Source organism: Ixodes scapularis, unplaced genomic scaffold, assembly GCF_016920785.2.
Source record: "Ixodes scapularis isolate PalLabHiFi unplaced genomic scaffold, ASM1692078v2 PGA_scaffold7__128_contigs__length_106722199, whole genome shotgun sequence".
Lineage (NCBI taxonomy): Eukaryota > Metazoa > Arthropoda > Arachnida > Ixodida > Ixodidae > Ixodes > Ixodes scapularis.
Window position 1 is genome coordinate 66913844 of NW_024609882.1, and position 24345 is coordinate 66938188.

Consider the following 24345-nt stretch of genomic DNA (forward strand, 5'->3'; position numbering starts at 1 on the left):
AGTCGGACGCTGTCTAACGCGGAGAGTAACTATTCAACGACTGAAAAGGAGTGTCTCGCTGTCGTCTGGGCAATAACAAAGTTTCGTCCATATTTGTATGGAGGTCCTTTTCGCGTGGTCACAGACCACCACCCCTCCGGATGCCTCGCCCGGTGGAGCCTACCACTGCAGGAGTTCGACATGACCGTGGTGTACAAGTCCGGCCGGAAGCACAATGACGTCGACTGCCTGTCGAGGGCCCCAGTCGAGGCCCGTCCTTCCTTCGGCAAAGAGGACGACGATAAGTGTTTCCTCGGCGCTCTGGATATCAGCGACATGGCAGCACTCCAACGAGACGACCGTCAGCTGCGAGCACTCATAGAGCACCTAGAGGGACAAAGAAGCGCCGTTCCCCGCGGTTTTGTACGAAAACTGCCAACCTTCTCCATCCGACAAGGTGTGCTCTACAAGGAGAACTTCAGCGAAAACAGCACGGCGTGGCTGTTGGTGGTCTCTTCCAGTCTTCAAGAAGAAATATTTCAAGCCTGCCACAATGACCCGACGGCGGGACATCTTGGTTACACCAGGACTCTTGCCAGGATACAGGAAAAGTACTACTGGCCCAAGCTTGCGTGGACAGTGCACCACTACACCCGATCTTGCCACGAGTGTCAACGATGTAAGAAGCCACCGACGAGACCGGCGGGACTTCTTCAGCCTATTGCCCCGCCATCTGCCCCATTCTAGCAAATCGGTATGGATTTACTCGGACATTTCCCACCATCGACGCAAGGAAACCGATGGATCATCGTCGCAACCGATTATCTCACGTAGTACGCCGAGGCAAAAGCCTTTCCATCAGGAACGGCTGGTGAAGTCGCGAAGTTTTTCATCGCGTCCATCGTCCTCCGGCACGGCGCTCCCGAATTCCTGATCTCAGACCGTGGATCATCATTCATGGCCCAGCTAACGCAAGAAGTCCTTCGTCTCAGCCACACCGGCCATCGTCGCACCACGGCGTACCACCCGGAGACCAACGGGCTAACGGAGAGACTCAACAAGACCATCGCCGACATGATCTCCATGTACGTCGACGTGGAGCACAAGACATGGGACGAGGTGTTGCCGTACGTCACATTTCCCTACAACACGGCCGTACAAAAGACCACCGGAGTGACACCGTTTCAACTGGTGCATGGGCGCAAGGTAACGACAATGCTGGACGCTATGTTACCCCAGGAACCAGCTGTCGACGCAAGCGACGACGCCCAGGTGGTTGCCCAAAGGGCAGAAGAAGTCCGTCAGCTCGCCAGACTCCGGATTAAGGCACAACAACCGTGTCGACACTGGCCGCCACAACCTTCGTCGTTGGGACGTCCACTTCCAGCCCGGAGACAAGGTGTGGGTGTGGACACCGATTCGCCGCCGCGGTCTACGCGAGAAACCCTTGAAACGTTACTTTGGACCCTACAAAGTGCTTCGTCGACTCGGGGATCTGAACTACGAGGTGATGCCCGACGGAACACGGACTTCGTCACGCCGCCCTCCACGACCGGAAGTAGTTCACGTCGGCCGACTTAAGCCGTACTACGCTCGATAGGACTGTGGACCTTATGTGTTCCAAATGACTCTTTAGTTTACCGTTCTTTTTATTTGTTGTGTTCTTTTAATGGGGGGAGTAATGCCGCGCGCGCAGCCGGCCAAGTAGGCAGCGGGCGCGTGGCCTAACGGTTATCGCGCTTGCCTTCCACGCAGAAGGCCAAGGTTCGGTTACTGGCCGCGGCTACACATTTTTGTTGGCACTGTAATGTGATGTTCTGGTAAATTCGAGAACCGTCTTGCTGATTGGAGGTTACAATGTTCTACGCGCCGAACCTTCTACGCCGAACGATCCAGAAACCCACGAGGGTACATAAGGGATTCCGCAAGGCGAGCGGAGTCAGTTTCGCTCCAGCGATCGATCCTGCTGTTTCGCCGACTTCGACGCTCACGACGCTCTGCTGTTATCTCTTGTATCTCTTTTATTTTATTTTTGGCACAAGTTCGCTCCATTAAACGTTTAGTTTCTTTAGTTATTATCGCCTAATCACTGGTCATTCGTGGCAATATACACTCTCAAAAAAAAAAGGTTCCCGAAATTGTGAAACAAGCAACTTTTACACCCTCAATCAATTAAGGAAGGAAGTGCCTTGCTACTACCTCCTCGGAGGAGACAGACACTAGCGCCCCATATCATCCTTAAAAGAACGGTTGCCAAAAGGTTACCAAAAAGGTGGAATAACCAACTTTTCCACCCTCAATCTAGTGAAGAAGGAAGTGCCTTTCTTATTACCTCCTTGAGGGGAAAGATACTAGCGCCCCGTATTTTAAATGCGCTTTTAGAAGGCAATGTTAGCCTCCCTTCACTTCCGTCGTTTTTCTTTGAATTTCGTCGGTGGTGGAACGCTGGTACTTCTCGATTTTGGAAACCATGTTTCTTGCGTAAAAAAAAAAAAGAAAGCTATTTTTGTATAAATTTTTATTGGAAATTGATGCAAAATTCCAGGAGCGTGATGTTTTTGCATACAGTTTTAGTTTACAGGGCTTTGCGGCACATTTATTATTGTTTTTATACGACCATGTCTCACCTGTAACTTTCAGGTAGCGCGTCCCGACCAGGGTGCGTCCTGACTTCGGCCAATGATCGTGGCTCTCCCGCTTGGGTGACAGGGGTTGGCATCCCCGAATCCTCTTCTGCTGTATACGTTTCGGTGCTGAAAGGGCAGACTATTGCCAAACTTGAGTAGTAGCAAGAAGCGCTTTTGTATGCGATACTCTGGCTACTGCGAGAAGGCGCTACCGGCACTTCGAATGAATACGTGCAGCCTTGGAGTTCGCCGAGTGGTCGCTGCGGGATACATGGCGCCGTTGCGATTGCGTTTAGTTTGGTTTTCGGACCCTGATTGGTGTCACTTTTTAGTGCAAGCGTCTAGGCAGTTTCCCAATCAGTATTCTAGTAACAATGAGGTTGCTCCAAAGAAGGTGCACACTGGCGGACTGTTATTGTCCCCTAGAAGAGGGGAAGTTACACCCTTGAAGCATGTGCTGTCACTCCCGAAAAGGGTGAAACCTTCAACCCAAAAGTATACCATATTACCCCTTAATGGAAGTAAAACTTCATCCTTGAAATAAAAGCTATTGCTTCCCATTAGAGATTAGGTTGTCTCCCCAAGGGTGCACAGGTGCACCCTGACATATGGTGTACAAGTTGCTCCCCAGCGGAAGGAGTAACTTCGCTACCTTTTAAGACGAACCCCAGGGACAAGCAAGTTACACCCTAAAAGGTGTTACAACAGGAACCTTTTTTTCTTAAGAGTGTAGTCGTGTTCCGTGGTCAAGTTTATGTTATTTATCTTGACTGTTCAAAGGCGTTTTACCTCGTAAATCACAATTTATTGCTGTCAAAGCTGTTACATATGGCTGTTTCTTCGGGTTTTTGCGACTGGTTTGCTAGTTATCTTCGAGAACGCTTAAACATGGTTTCGTACTCAGGATGCAAATCGTTCCCTTATCTGTTAAACTCTGGGGTACTACAAAAATCGAACCTTGGACCTTTGCTTTTTAATATATTTGTAAATTACCTTGTAACTAGCATGAGTCACTCAATGATGCTTCACTATGCTGATGACGTAAAAATTCATCGTAGTGTCCACACGCCTATAGACTGCGAATTGTTACAAAAGATATTGATGCAATTCAGTTGTTGTGGCATGCGAACCCGCTGGTTTTAAACACCACAAAAGACTCAGTTTCTTTCTGTTTTTGTTTGTTTTTCTCGTATGTACAATGTTAATGTTCATCATTACACATTAGACGGCTCTGAAATTTAGAGATCTTCTGTATGCGCGACCTTGGCATATTGGTCGGTTCATGCATGAACTTTGGCTATCATATTTCAAAGGTTATTATGATTCCTTGCTCATCCTGGGCAGAAGTGCACGCTTTACCCGTGACTTCCTGAATTGCACCTGCCTACTGAACCCTTTCGGGCTTTAGTGTAATCACGGTTGAACTTTTGTTCTACGATTTGAAATTCTTTGGGTGTCAGTCAGGCGCTCAGGTTGAAGTGCATAAAAAGGCGACTTGTGACAAGTGACTACAATCGCTACATTGGACGGAGCGTTTTTTCTTATTTTTTTTATTATGTGGTTCTTTTGGACACTCTTGGTATTTCGCTTCTTTCAACTAGGAAACAAGTTGGCGACATGGTGTTTTTATATAAGTTTTTTAATTCTGCATTAATCTGGTAATTCGGGCAAACTTGTACTTGATCGTGGACAGGCGCCGAAAAACACAGGGACACAAACACTGGCGCACTCGCAGCTAACACTTTTTGAAAAACGAATTCCTGATATAGCTGTGAAAAACACTTCGTCAGAACAAGGCACGGTGAAGACCCGTTTCTAGAAAAACAAAATATTTTGTCCATAAGGTTATCGAAGTATCACTTTTGCTTTGATTTCAAAAATCCTTTGGAGCTCCCTGGATATCTTATCTGAGTATCGGGCCAGCAAATTGTGTGTCTTCACCGTGCCTAGTCGTGGCAAAGGTTTTTTCCACGGCTATATAAGGGATTCGTTTTTTCAATAAATGTTGGTTGCGAGTGCATCAGTGTTTACGTCTCTTCTTGCCGCTGTGTTTTTCGCCACCTGTCTATGTTCAATTTTGTATTTAATTCCCCAATGTTATTGAGTAGAATCACAATTTCTGTCCCCCAGTGACGAAATAGGTCTACCCTTTTTTTTACTCATCTTATCTAGAGTCTAGTTCTCCACTGAAAGGGAGGTTACTCTTGTACAACAAATATTTTTGACCCTCACGTGGACTTTTTATACCTTTTAAAAAGTTCAAGAATAGTAGAGTGGTCTTGATTATCGTGTAATTTGTTTAGTTTAGTTATGTGTTGTGACCAGCCGCAAAAGACTCTTGGTGCGCCAACTAGACTCTTTCTATTCAGACACCTGCCCTCTGCTGGTACACTCTACCCTCATGTTCAGCGAATGTATGAACTGGAGTTGTATCCCCAGTCGACACTTGCTGAGCACGAGGGTAGGAAAATTTTTCCATTGCAGCAGAGCCATATATGGGGAGGGCCTGGCAGCCTATGATTTCGCTGCCGTAACGTCTCCCTTCCGAGTGAGCTAATCAGCCCGTGGCACAGAGCGAGAGGCGTGAGCGCATGCGCGTGAACTCTAGGCTGCTTTCAGCTGAGCGGGGAGGGCCGCCATTTTCATTTATTAGCCCGGCATGGGATCGATATCTAAATTTCGGCTCTTTCCTTTTATTTGGCAGGCTCTGGCAATAAAATGATATAGTGTTATTCCTCGGTGGTTTAGAAACCTAAAGAAAGTTCCTCCATGTTTGAATGCAAACTTTTATTCAGGCAAAAAAAAAAGAAATAAGCCCGTAGCAGACGACGCGTAGCCTTAACAGTGCTCCGTGCCGACAGCTTTGCGTCAAAATGACGGTCGTCTCCTCTTTGCCTCTTTGCTGCCTTCTTTCTCCCTCCTTTGGCGTTCTCCTCCCTTTCCTCCTCTCTGGCGCCTTTGTTGCCACACCCACTGGCTAAACTCTCCCACTATACGGCTCTGCATTGCAGTAGTAGTTTTATTTATAGTCTTTACAGTTGAATGTGAATATTTGACAGAAATCTCTCAGGTTGGGGCGAAAGAGGGTTAAATGAATGCATTTGATCATTCGCCTTAATTCGGTACCCATCATTTTAGCGCCTACGTAGCCTTGTCCTGGGGGTGACTATGACTAAAATAAAGGGATCTATGTGCTGATCACGAAAGAATATGCTAGCCATTCTAATGTAGCTCTGCCAAGTACTTGATTGTGATTTGTTTTTATTTTCAGCTACTTGGGTGCCTCAAGATCTGGAGATCCTAGTGGCCACAAGCTTGGACTCAATCTTCTTCTGTGGTTTGGCCAGGACCATGGGGGAGGTAGACCCAGCAACAAGAGCATCGCAGTATGTCCCTGCCTGTGACTTTCGATCAGCGTCACGACAGGGGAGTCCTCGTGCCACCAGGTGTTAGGTATGCCACTTGAAATAAGCATTCTTCTTACCTATTAATAGAACAGCAAAAGCACTACTAAGCCTAAAATGCAAAAAAACATATTCAAATCGTGGGTTGAATGGAGTTCCAATTACAAAAAGGAGTCTGCAGACATGATTAACATGTGAACTTAAATCCCGCGGATGTAGGTTCGGCAGTGTCACAGAAATAAGTTCCCGCAGATCACTTTGGTCGTGCTATACCCAAACAAATTCTTAAAATAATCATCGTGTTATGTTGGTGTCATCAATCCTATGTACCTACCACACCCAGCAGCCGGGACATGTGAAATATAAAAAAAAAACAGGAACTTGCGCACTGTCAGCTCTGCAAAGATTTATATTGTAAACAAAGCATAGCACGTTAAACTTAAGAAAAAAATTCAGTGCAGGCCTATAATCATGGTTGACATATGTGTAATTGCTCTTCATAATGAAGTGAAAACTGCTTAAGTTGTGGCCCACTACAGGCTTTCTATTAGTGTTAAAAAGTGCGTTAGAAAACATGATTGCGCTTTGAAGACGGGGACATAGGAAGGACAGTCACCACAGAGTGCTAACTTTCAACTGATTTAATTCCAGAACCTCAGCGTAGAAATACACTGCGTCACCGCACCACATCTCAACCAATCCGTGGCTATGCCACGGACCGCTAGTACGACAACTCCTTATCCGCCAAGTCGATTGACGCCATACTGACAGAACACGTGCCGGAACTATTTATAGCGTCAGCCTCCATAATCTCGCTAACAGTCCTATCTTTGTGCCTAGCAAGAACAGTAGATGAAGCAAATAATGGTTTGCACCCGCAGTCATGACAGTGACACGACAGATCATGACTGCGGGTGCAAACCATTATTTGCTTCGTCTACTGTTCTTGCTAGGCACAAAGATAGGACTGTTAGAGAGAATATGGAGGCTGACGCTATAAATAGTTTCGGCACGTGTTGTGTCAGTGTGGAGTCAATTGACTTGGCGGATAAGGAGTTGGCGTACTTGCGGCCCGTTGCAGCGCCACGGATTGGTTGAGATGTGGTGCGTTGACGCAGTGTGTTTCTACGCTGAGGTTCTTCAATTAAATCAGTTGCAAGTTAGAACTCTGTGGTGTCTGTCCCTCCTATGTCCCCGTCTTCAAAGCCCAATCATGTTTTCTAATGTACCATACCAACTTGCCCAACAACACCACTTGTTAAAAAGTGCGTTTGTGTTTTAAGCAGCTCGCACCAAATATTTTCTGGAAATACATAGGTTCATGGAAATTATTATGTAGATGTTGGCAGACAGTCATGGTGGGGCCAATCTTTAATGCCAAGTGGTCCACTTATTCAGACTTGGTTGAGTCCGTAAATATTGTAGGTCGCAAATTAAATTTTTATGGTACGCAATGGGCTTAATCATCCGTAATGACTAGCTCTACCTAGGGGAACCTTATACGTTTACTACGGCAAGATGGTTTCGCAAAACGAAGTATTTAGTTTATTCAACTTCTGCACTAACCTTGTATTTAGAAACTTTATATATTCTTTACGATGCTGAGATAAGATTCTGGAAATAGTTTTTCTAGAACTACTCTAGATATTTCCAGTTCATAATTTTTCTCACAAAGCATTCGAGAGGGCCAAACCCTGTAATGTACGGAGGGAACTCACAGAATGATGCGACTGACAGTTTGAAGCATTCGGCACTGTAACAGTAATAATGACATGTCACTTATGTAATGCTCATTGTCGCAGATCAAACTGCTCTTTCCGTCTACACTGATTTTCGGTAGACTTATTCAGCGAACTCCCACCTCAGACTACAGCGCTGGGTTCTGCGAAGTAATTTGAATGAATATAGATGCAACAGGTTTTTTTGAGCGTGCGTCTAACACATATTCTTCATATTGAATCTGCTAACTGTATTCATGACCATATCCATAATTGTATCCACATTCTACCTAATTTTTATTTTGACATTTGAGTTTTCGACAGTACTTTTTTTCAAACATCCGTGCTTGTTCAGCCGTACTCAAGCTCATAGATCTTGTCTTTCGCTATTACATCTACATATAAAACTGTTGATGCCGAGTGAGAATTCAAGGTACCGAATCTGTTGTGCGAGTTAAGTAAGAACCAATAAAAAGTTCTACAAAGGATTTTTTTTTAAATGGGGCTGTATGGGTATTAGAATAGCACATGCCATGCTAAAAAAATGTGAATTCTTGTTAGGTATGCAAGGATGAGACTGCTGTACCGTTTCTGATGTGTCACCAAAACAAAATCTGCCATAGTGTGTCGCTTATGGAAGTTTAAACTGTTGAATTCGAAGGCTAGAAGTTTTATTCAAGAATGTTCCTCACTACAAATGCATTTAGAGATCTGAGCCACCGACTCATTCATGACTATGTGGCAAACATTCATTTTCATGTGCATTATAGTTCAAAAGGTCTAGTCTGCATTGATTTATTGCATTCATGCTGAAACTGGGAGGGGTTCCCTGGGTATGAATAAAGAGATAAACATTTCTTGAAATGAAAACATTTGAGAACGGACAAAAGGAAGGATCTGAGAACGGCATCTTAGATTCGCTTTTCTTTGTCTTGTCTCTAATTTTTGCTTTATTTCACCTGAGGCATTTAGTTTTTCGATCGCAGCTTTTAGGCACCTGTTTCCGCATTTCGCGGCGTCGCTGTCGGCGTAACCGCCCGCCCCACTAAACTTGGCAGGAAATTGAATTAATGTTGAGGTCATGTGACGTTAACATTTCCGCTAAGTCTAGCTGAGAAACTGAATTTTTTTATGGATGACGTGACACGGTCATGCGACGTCGTTTTCATCGCTACTTTTAGCGGGAAAACTACATTGGTGTTGAGGTCATGTGACATCAATTTCCGCGCTAAATTTAGTGGGAAACTTAACCCGCTAAATTTAGTGGGGAAATTTTCCCGCTAAATGGGAGGGAGCAGAAGAGGAGGAGGAGAGGGCGAGGAGGGGCCATACCTTCCCTTCTTTTTCAAGATCTGTGCTCTAATTTCACATTAGAAAGAATTGTAAACGTCTCATTTTTCATCTCATGTTTATTGAACTTTTATAATGCAGGTGCGCTCGCAGCACAAATCTGGGTTGTGCTGATCCTCTACGCACAAGTTAGGAGCTCCTGAGTGGCAAGAGTGGGAGTTCGGTCTGACAGCTCAAGGGACACCATTGTTCAGTATTGAATTTATAATTATCTTCTTTTGAGCAAACTTAAACTTTGCTGCATGCAATTCTTCTAAAAATAAATACCTGCAACCAAATTTACCAGGTCACTACATTTCGCCTCTGCTTTTAGTGCTCCTGGAGGGCCTCGGATAAGAGCTTACTGGTGTGCAAACATCCTACTTGTTTGAAACTACTCACTGGTGTAGAGACTCGCTGACATCCAGCATTCCAATAAAAGGCTGGATGTCTGCAAGTCCTTCTTGAACGATACAAGCGGGGAAGGAACCATACAATCGTATCGTATTGGGGGACATTCTACAGGGTGTTTTTTTTGTATGTTTTACAGATTTTCTTTTAAAAAAGCCATAAAAGCTACATGTACGCGATCTGTGCACGTAAGTTATATGGCCAGGGCAGCATAGTATAAAAGGCTAATGCATAATGATCAGTCGGTTTATATTACAGAGAAGTGCCAAACTTCTTCCAGAAAAGTAGATGGAGGTTCATTCTAGCGTAGTTTTATCCCGCGAATCTGAATATCCTCTTTGTTTTCCACAAAGATATAACTAAACGTGAGAAAACACGAAAAAACATCCTACCAATAGTGACATCGTAAGAAGACCTTTCAGCCGCCAAGTGTGTGTCGCTTAAGGGCCGCGCGTCCAGTCGTAAGTTTTCTAGGTATATTCTCCCGCACTGGCACCAGTCGTTACATATTTTTCTGCCCTTTTAAAAAATAGCATGTGCGTGCATAGCTTTGATAGGTGCTGAAGATGCATGAGCAAAGATTTCGAAAGCTGCTTCTGTGACGTCGCTCTCCAGGGAAGTGCCTCCAGCAGTACTTTAAAAATGATTCTATGCAGCCTCGATTAACCAAATTGAGAAATAATTTTCATATTTGATATCCTGGAGGTGAAAAGGAATATTTTAATGTGTTTCCTCAAATGAAAAACCGCTTCAGCTTCCCTTTATGTATAATATGTTTCTTAATATTTCAATTATTGAAAATAGATCCATGGTTTCAACTAGAAACTTGCTACGTATCATCAAAACACACAAAATCAACTTTATTTGTGAAGATATAAGACAAGAGCAGCATTTTACTGCGTTCTATATAGATAGTCAATTTGGACGCGTTTCCAGATTTCGATTTCTTACCAGAGCGCATCTTTGCGCCTGCGATCCTGCTGCCCGGTGGCCGCAGTGCAAAGCCACCCCTTCGCCGCCCTCGTAGGATGAAGGGAAGCAAGGCGCACGTGTGTTGCACAACTAAACCCTTGGGGAACAGGACCGTGGGCGCAGAGATGCCCTCCGATAACAAACCGAAACCTAGAAACGGATCCAAATAAAGCGTTTTTACAGAACGCATAAAATGCTACCCCTGCATTATATCCTTCTAAAATAGTTGATTTAGTGGTTTCCGATGACTCTCGGCAAGTTTCTAATTGAAACCATCTGTTCGTTTTTAGTAATTAAAGAGTTAATTAACAAATTGTATTTAACTATCTGACTGATCGTCACGCTTAGGTCCCTATATTACGTACCTCTGGCCGTACAACTCGACTGCAAAAACCCCATTAACTTAGCTTTCACGACCTTTCTAAACATATATGTAAAGCTTAAAACTAAATCGCCCTCTACAACAATGAAAAGGCGATACCAGCATGGTAGAGCCATATGGCTCCACCATGCTGGTATCGCCTTTTCGCTGGTATAGGATGTCCCTAATTACGTAATGCATGTATGGTTCCGTCCGCCTACATGGTTCCGCCGTAATCCACTACGCTGGTATAGGATGTCTCATAATACGACACGCTTGTATGGTTCCGCTCACCTGTATCGTTCCGCCTTAATCCACCATACTGGAGCCGCCTTTTCGCTTGTATAGGATGTCCCATATTACGGTTACGCTTGTATGAGCCTTTTCCGTCATCTTTCCATCATCGAGATTTTCCAACGGGGTCCGTCGTCGTTACAACCTGGACAACGAAGTTTCAGCGAAACAGATGTTCGGCGCAAGTCAGCGTTCGGGAGAGCCCTGCACAGACTTCGCCTTCCGCAAACTGGAGCTCATCGACGAGTGTCACTACCCAGAGACGGAGGCGGAGAAATGCAGGGTTATCCTGGCAACATTGTCTGACAAACCACGAAAGCACTACTTCGATAGACTCTTTGCTTCTTTGGATGAGTTGCTGGACTCATTCCTCCGCTTCCACCAGGTAGTCTTCAGCCAACCAAAGGCACCGGCATTGACAGTAGCTGCAGAGCGAGCTCAGGTTGCGAAGGTAACCAAGAAAGCGTCCTCCTCCCCGATCTTGAAGCAGTACCGGTCGCCGCCTCGTCAGAACGCGGACGACGGTCATTGTCAGCAGCCCTTTTTCTCCACGCGAGAAGCAAGAGAAGCAGCACGTGTCGCCTCAGCGCCCGTCAAAAGCTTCCCAGAATTTTCGGCGTTCTTCGTTTCGTCACCCGGATGTTCGTCCGCTGTGCCTCAATTGTAAAAAGAGCGGCCACTTCGTCACGCGGTGTCGGCAGGAGCTCACACCAGAACTTTTGGAGTGGCAACAGCGCTTCGAGTCCACTGCAGCAGCGACGCGGGTAAACGACAATCTGATGCCTTTGACGCCTGCGAGAGGTCATCAGTAGTTCGGCGCATCCCATGTGGCGCAGCAGTGGGCACCAAAACAATTCAGGTTCAGCTGAATGGACAGCCTCTGACAGCTTTGTTGGATTCAGGGGCAATCAGAAGTCTCATCAACGTTTCCATCGCCGACCAGTTGCACTTTCTGATTCAACCTTCTTCCATCCGTCTCCAAGGTGCAAGGGGTCAATCCCTCACGAACCTAGGCGAAGCGACTGCCACAGTGACAGCTGACGGACAGACGCTGAACCAGGCATTCATCGTGGTCCCACATCTGGAGGAAGAAAAGTTGTTCCTTGGTGACGATTTCCTGACAGCGTGCAAGGCAATGATCGATTGGGGTGCAAATAGCTTCTCGAGTCCTCCACCTGCGACATGTCATAAGGTCATCTTGGTTACGGAGCAGCTGATACCTCCGCGGTCCCGAAAGTTTGTTCAAGCACGCCTGAAGAATCCTGTCCGATGGCAATCAACAACGATAGAGGTGAGCGGCACAAAATCGCTCTACGACCGCCACTGCCTTCTAGTTGAATTCATCGTTATGGATAAGACCGAGAGCACGTTCTACGTACTCCTGCCCTACCGAAAAATCCGGTATAACTTTTCACTATACGGATTATGGAACCGGAAATTTGTTACCGGAAACCCGAAATCCAGATTGAAGACAAAGGAATAATTTCTGAAAACCTGAATTCCAGATAAACTCCAGATAGAATCCAGATAGATTTCCGGTTCCATATTCCGGATAGCGAAAAGTTATACCGGTTTTTTCGGTAGGGTGGCCAACCCTACGTCTCGACCAGTGGCTCTACCCTCTGATGCTACTGTCGGAGTCGCTAGGGGGGTCACCAGTGTCGAAGACATCGAGCTTAGCGACGACGAAACTGCGTCCATCTTAAGTTGCTCAAACCTGCCTCGTCGGAGGACCTAGATCGCCCAAACGCTTTGGAAATCGTCGGCCCTCAACATAAACCGCTATCGGTGGAGGGTGTCACGTTCAACATTGGTTCAACTCTGGCACCTGAAGAGCTTCAAAAAGTTCAAGAGCTTCTAGCGAAAAACATGGCTTGCTTCGCGCGAACCTGCACCGACGTTGGAAACTGTCGGCTTGAGCAGCACTCCATTCCGACAGGTAATGCGAGACCTATCTCTCAGAGACCACGTCGACTGTCGCCGGCGCAGCGTGATGTCGTCGAGGCGATGATCAAGGATCTCATCGATGCCAAGATAGTGCAACCTTCGCGCAGTCCGTGGGCATCCCCCTTGGTTTTAGTCACGAAAAAGGACGGATCAACACGAATATGCGTCGACTACAGAAGGATCAACGCGGTCACTGAAGACACTGTCTACCCTTTTCCGCGAATTGAGGACGCCTTGCAGACTCTGACGGATAGCAAGTTTTTCTCTGTCATGGACCTGGTTTCTGGTTTCTATCAAATTGCCATGCGGCCAGAAGATGTCGAGAAAACGGCCTTTGTTACTCCCTGGGGCCTGTATGAGTTCTTGCGGATGCCATTTGGACTCAAGGGTGCTCCGTTTACCTGTCAGCGTGCGGTAGACACTACCATCGAGAATGCCAAGTACGACCACGCACTTGTCTACATGGACGATTGTGTTGTCTACAGCAAGACATTTGACGAGCATGTGACGCACCTGCAAAACATTTTTTCAAGGTTCCACGAAGCGAACCTTAAGTTCAAGCCACAAAAGTGTTTTTTTCTTTTGTACGTCAGTCAAGTACCTTGGACACATTGTCACGAAGCATGGAGTATTACCGGACCCGTCCAAGTTGGCAGCTGTCCATAGGTTTCCGGCTCCCCGCAACATCCAGGAACTCCAATCCTTCATGGGCCTGACATCTTACTTCCGGAAGTTTATACCAAATTAGTGTTATTGCTGCTCCTTTGCGCCAACTTCTCAAGAAAGAAACAAACTTCCTCTGGAATGAAGAACAAGATGCAGCGTTTGGAGCTCTCAAGGATACCCTGTGTGAACCACCTCTTCTTAAGCTTTTTTCGGAAGATGTACGCTTTGGCGTCCAAGTTCACACCGATGCTTCCAAGCTTGGGCTAGGAGCATTGCTATTGCAAGAGGACGAAGACGGAAATTTCAGACCTGAAGCGTACATGAGTCGCTCCCTCAAAGGTTCCGAGTCCAACTACACATCAACAGAGATGGAAGCTCTTGCCGTCAAGTGGGCTCTGGATGAGCTTCGCCCGTACCTCATGGGTCGTAATTTTTAAGTTGTTACCGACCACCATGCTCTTTGCTGGGTGATGCGGTACAAGGAGGGGAACCAACGCTTACTGCGCTGGTCGCTCATCCTGCAGGAGTTCGATTTCGAGGTCATCTACAAATCAGGAGCTCTACACAGAGCGCCAGATTGCCTCTCCCGTACTCCGAATTCAACACGGGAGCTAGGTGACAAAGTTCTCTGTGTCACAACTTCGGCCTTCTTGCAACGGGCTGACGATCTTTCACGTGACTAACATGAGGATTCATATTGCCAGGGCGTTTTCAAACTTCTGGACGGAAGTCCTGGCACACGTAAACAGCAGAGGCGAGCACAGCACAAGCTCGTCGTTCATGACGGAGTCCTTTACCGGAGGGATCAAGGCCCCACCAATCAACGTTTCTTGGTCTGCCTTCCTGACTCGAAGAGAGCCGAAGTTTTTCGCGAATTCCACGGAGGAAAGTACGGCACACACATGGGCATCAGACGCAACTTCGAAGCTATTCGCACAAAATATTTCTGGCCGAAACTCTTCAGGGACGTAAAGAACTTTGTCACGCATTGCGACCTCTGCCAACAGATGAAGATGCCATCTGTGGCTCCTCTTGGACTGTTGCAACTGATTGAAGTCCACTCCCCGCTTCACACGGTAGGGTTAGATATTGTTGGACCATTTAAGACATCTCGAGGCTACAAATACATCATCGTCGCCATCGACTACCTCACGAAATTTGTTGAGGCCAAGGCTGTGCGGAACATTGAAGCGGTTACGGTACAGAAATTCATCGAGCGTCGAATCATTTTAAAGCACGGTTGTCCAGCAGTAATTATCACTAATCGTGGCACTCAGATAATGGCACGCTCGACTTCGGCGTACCTTCAACACGCGCCAGATAAAGCCACGCTCGACTTCGGCGTACATCCAGCACTCGCCTACGACAGCGTACCATCCTGCTGCAAAAGGCCTCTGCGAGCGGGCGAACAAGACGCTCAGGCAGATGATCAATTTGACAACAGCCGGAGGCGACAAGTGGGCTGACGTCCTTCTCTACGTTGTGTTCTGCTATTATACCGGATTCCAGGACGCCGTTCGTGAGTCACCTTTTTTCCTAGTCTACGGCCGTGACCCTGTGCTCCCCCTTGATGTCGTTTATGGACGCCAGGAGCTCGCTGAACTACGGGATGCATCGGACTATTCAGTTGTTGTTCACGAGAGACTGAACCAAGCTCGGAAACTGGCCGCTAAGCACATCAAGCTCGCTCAACAAAAACAAAAGAGCTACTTCGACAGGGGACGCAAGGACATCACCTTCGAGAAGGGCCAGCTCGTGTTGTTAAAGACACCACCCGTGGGGCTCAAGGCAACACGACGGTTCACTGGCCCGCACCGAATTGTGAGCCGGCTCTCTCCTGTGAACTACGAGATTGAACTCGTGGACGGTAATGGCCGCGATGTAGTGCACGTGGAGAAGCTGAAGCCGTATCTTACACCAATCGCTGAAATTGCACAGTCTCTACCCGATGACTGAACTTTTGGAATTTATAGTGTGTGCGCTTGTTTATAGCGTGTCTTCTCATTTAGCATTTCGTGTGTACATATTTATTCACTCTCGTGCATATCTCTGAGCGCGGTATATGTTCAATGTTGTTTTGTTTTTGTCTCATGAAAGCGCACTGTCGGGTCGACAGTTTCTAAAACTCCGGCATGTGACGAGCCGCAAAAGACGACTCGCGCGCCTCGTGCGAGCTCTGGTGCCGCGCGTGCGAGCGCGAGAGAAGGAGATCAAAACAATAAAGAAAAAAGAAGTTCTGCATGGAATCTCGGTGGTTGACGTGTCTTTCCTGAGCTCGGAGCCCTTTTCTCTTGACGACCAGAACGAATCGCCACATATGGTGTTTTTATATCAAGTGTAACCCTAAAAAAGGCCCTAAGGCTGTTAACACAATAAAGCTCTATGATTGATTGATTGATTGATTGATTGATTGCATCACGACCTAATCAGGCTTCAAATAGACATTCGCAGCCAGTCCCAACCACACGGTAAGTATAAATGAGCGCGTTCATAGGCGAGTTTGCCTACGGTCCCGAGTGTAATGTAATAATGTAAATTTTTGGTTCGTCGATGGCATATGCTCTGCTGTGATGTCTTGGCTATAGTCAGTAACGTCTTAAAAAGTGGTGGGTATGGTGAGCACCGAGTTATGGGGTTTAGTTCAGCTAGTTGGTGCATTACTAGGCAAGGGCCAGCTGGAACAACTGGTGCGTTACTAAGATAGGGCCAGCTTGAACGTTGGAGATGAAAGAACGTAAAAAAACAAAGATGTATTTTTCTTCTCTATTTTTTTACGTTCTTTCGTCACCCAAAATAAAACTGGCGCTATCATAGTTTAGCACCAATCAATTTAGAATTGCTCCGCCTTAAAAGAAAAATATTGCTTAAGGTTTTCAGGTAAGTTCGGCCGACCATGTCCGGTAACCTTTTTTTCTTTATTTTTACAAAAAGAAATATTTTGTAGACTCAATGCTTACCAGAGGAAAACCAAAATATGTTTCGCATCAAAAACGATTTATCGGTGCGGAAAAAATAGAATCACGCTCTGAGTGCAAAGCGCTTTCCGCGTATTGTGCGAAGTTGGCCATTCGGTCGCCTCTCCCCAAAATACTGTTGCGGCTACCGGTCTCAATATATTTACCCACAAACTACGTATAAGGAGAATTGACTCAAACTTTTTATTATTAGGAGTGTACTCTGTTAATTTCGAAATACATATCGAAAACATGTCTCATTCTGCAAGGTTACTTACACTATATATTTTGTCTGCGCATCTATAAATACCAGAAGTTTCATACTTTTCCAGCGCGTTGTCTTGTATATTGGTAATATTGGCGCTAAATATGGTTGTCGTGGGCACGAAAGTAAATTTATAAAAAACGGTAAAATGCGGTTATTTTAATAATTACAAGATATTTTGAAACTCAATTAAAAATATAGCCACCTTCAATATTTTTTTTTCATACTGCCTCATTAAGGCCAACGGTAGGTAGTAAGATAATCTGCAAAAAACATGTTGCATTATCTTTTGTGTATTTGAAATTAAAAAGATCGAAAAATAACCGATTTTAAGCGACCGCAGCACCATGAATGGGGCGTGTAGATAACCACAGATGGCAAATTCATTATTTTTATAAAGTGTAAAAAGGCTCGAGGGTGGTTAGTAAGAAACACATTGACGGCACAAAGGTGAACAGTGGTTTTAAATTCAAAATTTGTTTCCTCTTTTTGTATAAGAGTCTAAGAAATTGTGTGGGGTTCGGAGCGATCGAGAGGCTGTCAACATCACGCAGGCTTCGCAGGGCCTGTATTCAATACCCGGCGTGTAGATTCTAAGTGTACGCCATGTAAAAAATCGACCGGAGAGGCTCCGCTTAACACATGTTTATCTCAGCATTTTGCCGGGCGGTAACAATATATGGCGCGGCGGAACCGGCGCGCCTCCTGATGGCATTGTAGCCACCGCCGCGATGTGCCTATGGAACGGCCGGAACGGACCTTTTGGTTTGGTGCGCGGCAGACACCGCGCACCAAACTAAGCAGAGCACCATCGCATGCGCTTTGCTCTTTGTGATGACAACTGACCATTTTGTTCCCAACGGTTTTGTCTATGTGTTTTCGTTTGTTCTGGAACCCATGAAAGAGCACCTCCCTTCCCTGCACGAGCTCTTGACATGAACGGCATTCTGCTTTCGGCGATTTCTTCGTGTTTTTACTGTGAGCGGTTGCTGTAGGCATCGTGTACCACAGAGAATAACATCACTCTAAACAAAAAAACGTCGAAGCACTCTAGCGCGCTCTACCTGGCTCTCCGGCGCGCGTTTGCGTAACCAGCGGGTCGCGCCGGCCGGGCCCGACGGTCAGGTTTATTCTCTCCGTGCGCAGTCGCATACCGACGGATAATAAAAACTTGGGACCGTTTCAAACCACGGAGCTAGACTGCGTTTATAGTCCTTAGCTTCGAACATCTGTCCACATGCCGTAAAAGGCGGAGAGAAGATAAAAACAGAAAAGTACCCGTTTCGTAAAAGTGTTTTATAAATCTTTCGCGTCAAACTGTGTTTACAGCTATTGTGGCCACTTTGCACGACAATTCTCACATACGCCGGAAAAAGCAAGTGTTTATTTCCGAAGCGACTTCTTTGTACGTACTCTAGTTCTTGATACCATCAATTCGTGCCGCAGTTGGTTGACGTGTGTGTGCTGTCAGAAGTGCCAGAATTGAATTCCAGGCATTGGCCGGACGGAATCGTAGTCTCTCGTTTTTATTTTCCTGGATACCTGCACGTCAAGCCTTGGCAGGTGAATCAGTGCGAAATTCGCTATTTTTTTGTATTAAGGACGTCGGCCATATCTGACGCACACATAATAACTGATGTTGCAGGCCCTCAGAAATATAAAAGTGTTCCGTCGTGTTTGACGAGGTCTCGGGTCCCATCGCGGGCGCTCTTGCCATGCTTAGTAGCTGAAAAAAGCCATTGGACCGACATGAACTTGGATTTCGTGAGTCTATGGAGTAGATACCAGTTTTTAAACTGACCTACTGCACCGTCACTGAGGTACACCACATGCCCGACCAGCGCTGAAACGTCCTCAAGCCACTCGAGAAGTTTCGCAGCGGCGTAGCATGCATGGGCGGAATCGTGACTGGTGTCATCACTGATGAGGGCGCAGCTACCCAGGCTGCACGACGACACCGGGCCAGCGCCAGGGGAATATTGCTCAGAATATTGGCCCAGATTCATGTTTTTTCACCAAGGCCCAGTATTGGGCAATGTCGGTTAATGGTCGTTCTAAAAAAGGACCAGAATTGGCGATATAATTGGAGTTCTGGGCAGAGATGGGGCGAACATCGGTGTACATGGCCGCGGCCGCTGCCGTATCAGCGGACTTGGGCCAAGCCAACGTTACTAAAACCGATCAGCTGGGAAACTCCCAGAGAGCCTGCTCTTAAAAAGTGGCACCGATCCGTACTCGAGAACCGATCTAATAGCGATCCCAACGCCGCCATTTCTCCCGCACCGGCCACTCGAGGAACTGCACATGACTTCCAGTTTGGCTTTAACCGGCCATTTTGGCTCCGAAACAGATACTGTGGAAGGGGCTTCAAGGGTGCCACCCCCGACTTCCAAGCGGACGCGCCGCGAATAACCGCCGAAGTTAGGATGCGCCTAAATCGGGACGCGCTACATGAAATCACCGCTGAGACATGGTTGTATAAAAACAATATTAATTGTGCCGCAAACACTGTAAACTAAAGATTTTAGAAAACATCACCGCCCCCCGTTTTGTACTAATCTCGAATAAAAGTTACTACAAAGAGAGTTTTTTTTTCGTTTGTTTGTACGGAAAAACCAAGTTCCAGCCGCTGATCGCCCGGCGCGCCCTAGGCGCCGCCCGTGGCAACAGCCGTGGCCGCCGCGATTGACCGGCGCGATTGACCGATTCAGTATCGTTTTAGAAAGGGTCAAGAATCCCTAATACCGGCAGATATAGCCGGTTCAGACCCGAAAAATTACCGGAAAACGGCGCTGGATACTGTATATCAGCGTGGCGATGGCCGACCCAAGTGATGTTCCGCCGACATCGGCCACATCAACGTAACACTGGCCTGATCTTTGCGATGTAGCGCCAATATTGGCAGTATCTGAATGATATTACCCCGGTTTCTCCGATCCGATGCCAACATTGGCGCAATACAGTGTGCTGCCTGGGTACGCGTTCCTTTCTAGTTGTCATTACGCATGTAAGCATAAAAACTTGCGTCTTTTGCCAGTGATGTGACTGGACTTTTTTCAGGCAGTACAACTGTCCAGATTTCTGGGAAATTAAAATTAAGCAGGAAATCACCTTACTCTAGGAATATTTTGCTTCACTTATCGTTTTGCGATGCTCGCGTCAAATATATCCATGCTGCACACGTTCTCTCAAGCACACTCGAAGGTGCTCCAGAAACCTAACAGGACTCACTTATTTTCTCATCCTTCTTTTTTCTCCCAGGATGCGTACAACACCTTATCATCATCTAGGACTCCTAGGCCAGGCGCAGTAGGGTGATTGCAGATAAGATCGACCAAAGGGTGGCTGGTCGACATTTTTAAATCAACTGATGTTTTTATATGACATTTTCTAGTGTCTGGTATAAACGAATCCACACTTAGTTTTGACCAGAAAAAAAATTTGGAGACAAGAAAAATCGTAAGGCAGGGAGAGGTGGACAGTTGCAATAACGCGCACTGATGGAGGGGGCAAGTTTGAAAGTGAATAATTAAAACAATAAAATTAGGAGAATTTTAAAACTTTTTACAAACAAACTATGGGTACAACTTGCTTGTAATATAAAGTAATAATATTTATTAAAAATTTATTTAGTTTTCTAAAAATTGCCAAACATGCCTGCTTGAACGACAAATGGCAAACTTTGGAAATCTGTATCTTATGAAATAATTTAATCATTATTACATAACTTGCAGACATTATTTTACTAATATATGGCTATTATTGAAAAAATAAATAAGGTATCTGAGTGACACAATAGTTACAATATATTTAGGCAAACATGGGAAAAAAATCAAACAAAGAAAAATTCCAATGCGAATAAAAAAAAACACCACCTTCGACACTAGACAATAACATATAAAAACATCAGTTGATTTGAAAATGTCGACTAGCCATTCTTTGGTCGATCTTATCTGAAATCACCCAGTAAGAGTTTCAGTTCTTGTGCATAGGAGCCCATGCTGGCCGAGGACACACTTCGTATACGGCGGGTAGCATATAGTCAGTTCAAGAAGGTCTTCAGCACCTCTTATTTTTCCTGTGGCTTTTTTTAAGGCACAAACATTTCGCTTGATGTTAGCACAACAAGTGCACACGCAAACTTCGGCCCAAGATGTATACTTCACCATCACTGGCCTCAATCAGTAGTACTTGGTGAGTTCAATGGCCGTGTTAGGGCGAGCCGCCTTAAACAACCTGACAGTTTAAAAAAATAACGTAGTCATAAAACGTTCTGAAACGTATATTTTGTCCCTTTTAAATGATGTTTATAACGTCCTTTTTGTTCGGGCCTTGTTTCTGAGCAGTTGAGTTCATCTTTGGTGTATTAATTAAGTGCCGCCTAAACGTCCTCCTTGCTCAGCCTCATACTTGCGTCGAGGTCAGGAACTGACCCCGACCCAAGTATGAGGCTATGCCAGGAGGTCCCTTTGTTCTTGCTTTTTGGATCAGGTTGCGAGTTACTGAACGGATCATCTTTTGGATCTGTTGCTTGGAGAGATTCCTCGGGAGCAAGGACAGGAGCCGGCGTCGTTTCTGATATGACTAGAAGAATCGAACGCATCCCTCAGGTTGCTGAACGATTCCGCACAGAAGTTTCAGCTTTGTATTGTGGCTCCAGGCTCCATCAAAACTTCATATGCTCTAATGACGCTTGACGATTTTTGCTTAACGAGAACGCTCACGATCTCCCTCTGACTCCGCATATAGTAAGGATTGCGACAATGCGATTTCAACTCAGTCCGTGATTTCAAAGACAATATTTCTGTTGACTGAACGGATTTGGTGAGCTCCTGGACGGCTGCTTTTTGAGAAACAAACATTTCTTTGGCTGAGACGTCTCTGGAGATTCTTTGGCGAGTTGCTTGAAGCGGCTGAAGCAGCAGTTCTGACACAAACCATAGGCATCTACTATGGAGTGAGCTTCTTCTGGCATAGGCTTCTTTAACAAACTAATGTCCAAATCCTTCACAATGCGACAGTTTCTTTATTATTTGATTATTTTTTCTTGCGCCTGTTGATATAGTAAGCACAGAACACTCGCATTAAGCTGAACGTTTCAGCCGTCGAAACGCGGGGTGCCGCTAGGCATATGCAGTACCCACGGACGATACTCACGAAGCGTCCGTCGGATGGTCCACGAGAAAGGCAAGTGAAAGTGAACGTCATCTCTGGGTCTTCTATCACTGCTATCACCTTCAAACAACCAAACAACCGGATGGATCGATGAATGCTAGCGGCTGTACCTTTTATATTGGGCGGCAGCTGGCGCCACCTAGACTAGTTGTGCGTCATTCAATTCCCTATAGATAATTCACGCCAGTCTTCCAATCTCCTTTTTCTTATTAAAATGCACTTATGATTCATTCTTCCATTCTCGTCTGCAAAGCCAAGTGCTCCGGTCAAATCTGCCGCCCTCTCCGGGGGGGAAGGGGGGGGGGGGGAGTGTGTCCAAGCCCTGTGCACTTCAACACCACATGTTTTTGCCTCGTCTTTTCCTTGGCGTACGGCACACCACGGACCCATTTCCTCACACCCTGTCTTCAATGTCCTTGTCCTCATTACTCCTGTTCTAGCCTCAAATAACAACGAGGTCCTCCATGAATTATCCTACCAATGTTCCTTTGTTATTTTCTGTCTTCGTCCCCTATACATAGTTAAAGCTGATTTTCTCTGCAATCCTTTCTCTCGTATATTTATCTCGGCTTATTTTACTTCCTTTTTTCAGAGTTGGCCTGTTCTGTATCCACAATTGACGGTTGGTATTTTTCATTTTAGTTTTCGGTGCGGCTTGTTCATTTAGTGTTCCAACCTCTCATGTACAGATGCCTATATACCTTTCTCGCCCATCGTGTATCCTTAATTGTGCCCAGTGTGTGTTCAAATTCTAACTCACTGGCCCCCTCTCTTGCCTCGAAAGATGCCCAGCCCATGTCTCCCTGCACTCCTTCATTTGGAGTATTTCCGAGCGCCCCCAGAGCCAGTGTGCCCACGCTCCTCTGCCGGGTCTCTAAGCTCGACTGGAACTCAGATTTCCCACATAATACCGCATTGCTCAAAGCAACCCCGGTACCATGACGCCTTTCTCCAGAGTTTGTCGTCTCTTAGCGTTTCAAGATCCACCGCGGCGGCTGTTTCAATGCTTTCAAGAGGTGTGCACGCCGGTTCCGCGACGCCATATTAAGTTACCGCAAGTCAAAAGGCTGGGCTACACGCCGGCTACTAAAAACAGCCCCTGCGAAGCATGGAACATGAAAGTGCGTCTCAAAAGCTCCGGACCGCCCGCATTTCTTGCGATTCCTATAAAAAAAACGCACTAAGAATTCTGACGTTAGAAGCCCCCTAGACCATTTTTACACCTTGTCAAAATAATGAATTTGTGATCTATGGGTATCTACACACCCTCTTCGCGGTACTGCGGTAGCCTCAATTGTGTCATATTTCTAGCTGTATAAGTTCAACTACACAAAAAACTGCAACATATTTTTTTGCAGATTCAGTCAGCATAGCCTTAATGTGGGAGGGCATTTTGTTTTAATTGAGTTTCAAAATAACTCCTAATTATTAAAAGGGCTACATTTGACCCTTTCTCATAAATTTGTTCCGCATCCAAGGACAACTATATTTAGCGCCAGTATTAACAAGCCACGGGACAACACGCTGGCAAATTTAGAAAGTTCAGCTGTTGTTCTTTGTTTGTAGATGCAGAAAAAAAAAGTAAGAATGTTTTGCCGAATGGGGCCAGTTTCCGATTTTTCTCTAGAAATTAACATCGCCGATAGTTAGTGATAAATATTTTGAGTCAATCTTTCTTATGCGTATATCGTGGGTAAGTATTTCTAAACCCGTAACCATCAAAGTTTATTTATTTAATTCCTTATTATTTTTTTTTTCTGGGGGGGGGGGGGGGGGGGGGGGGGGGGGAAGAGGAAGGTGTCTGGAACGTCAACTTCCTGCAACTAGAGAAAAGCGCTTCGCACTGAGAGTGTGCTTCTAACTGTTTTCCGCAAAGACAAGCATTTTTTTTTTCGAAAAACAAATTTCGATTTTCTTCTGGCATTAAGCTTGCAATGTGTGTTATTTCCGTCAAAAATTAAAAATGATCACCGTACGCGGTCGGCCAAGCTTATCTGAAAACGCCCTGCTGCATCAGCCCCCCCCCCCCCCCCCCCCCCCAACAAGAACACCCAAAAACGAATCACAAAGCAAACGCGTGATTATAATAGACAAATACATTCGTTCAACTGTGAGTGACTCTACTCGGTTTTACACCCGAGTGAGCTCGTCAAGCAGAGCCGAAAGTACATTGTCAAGGCGCTCGTCGTCTCTGCGTGTTTGCTAGCACCGAATACTCCAATCACGTTTAGGAGAGAGCGCCG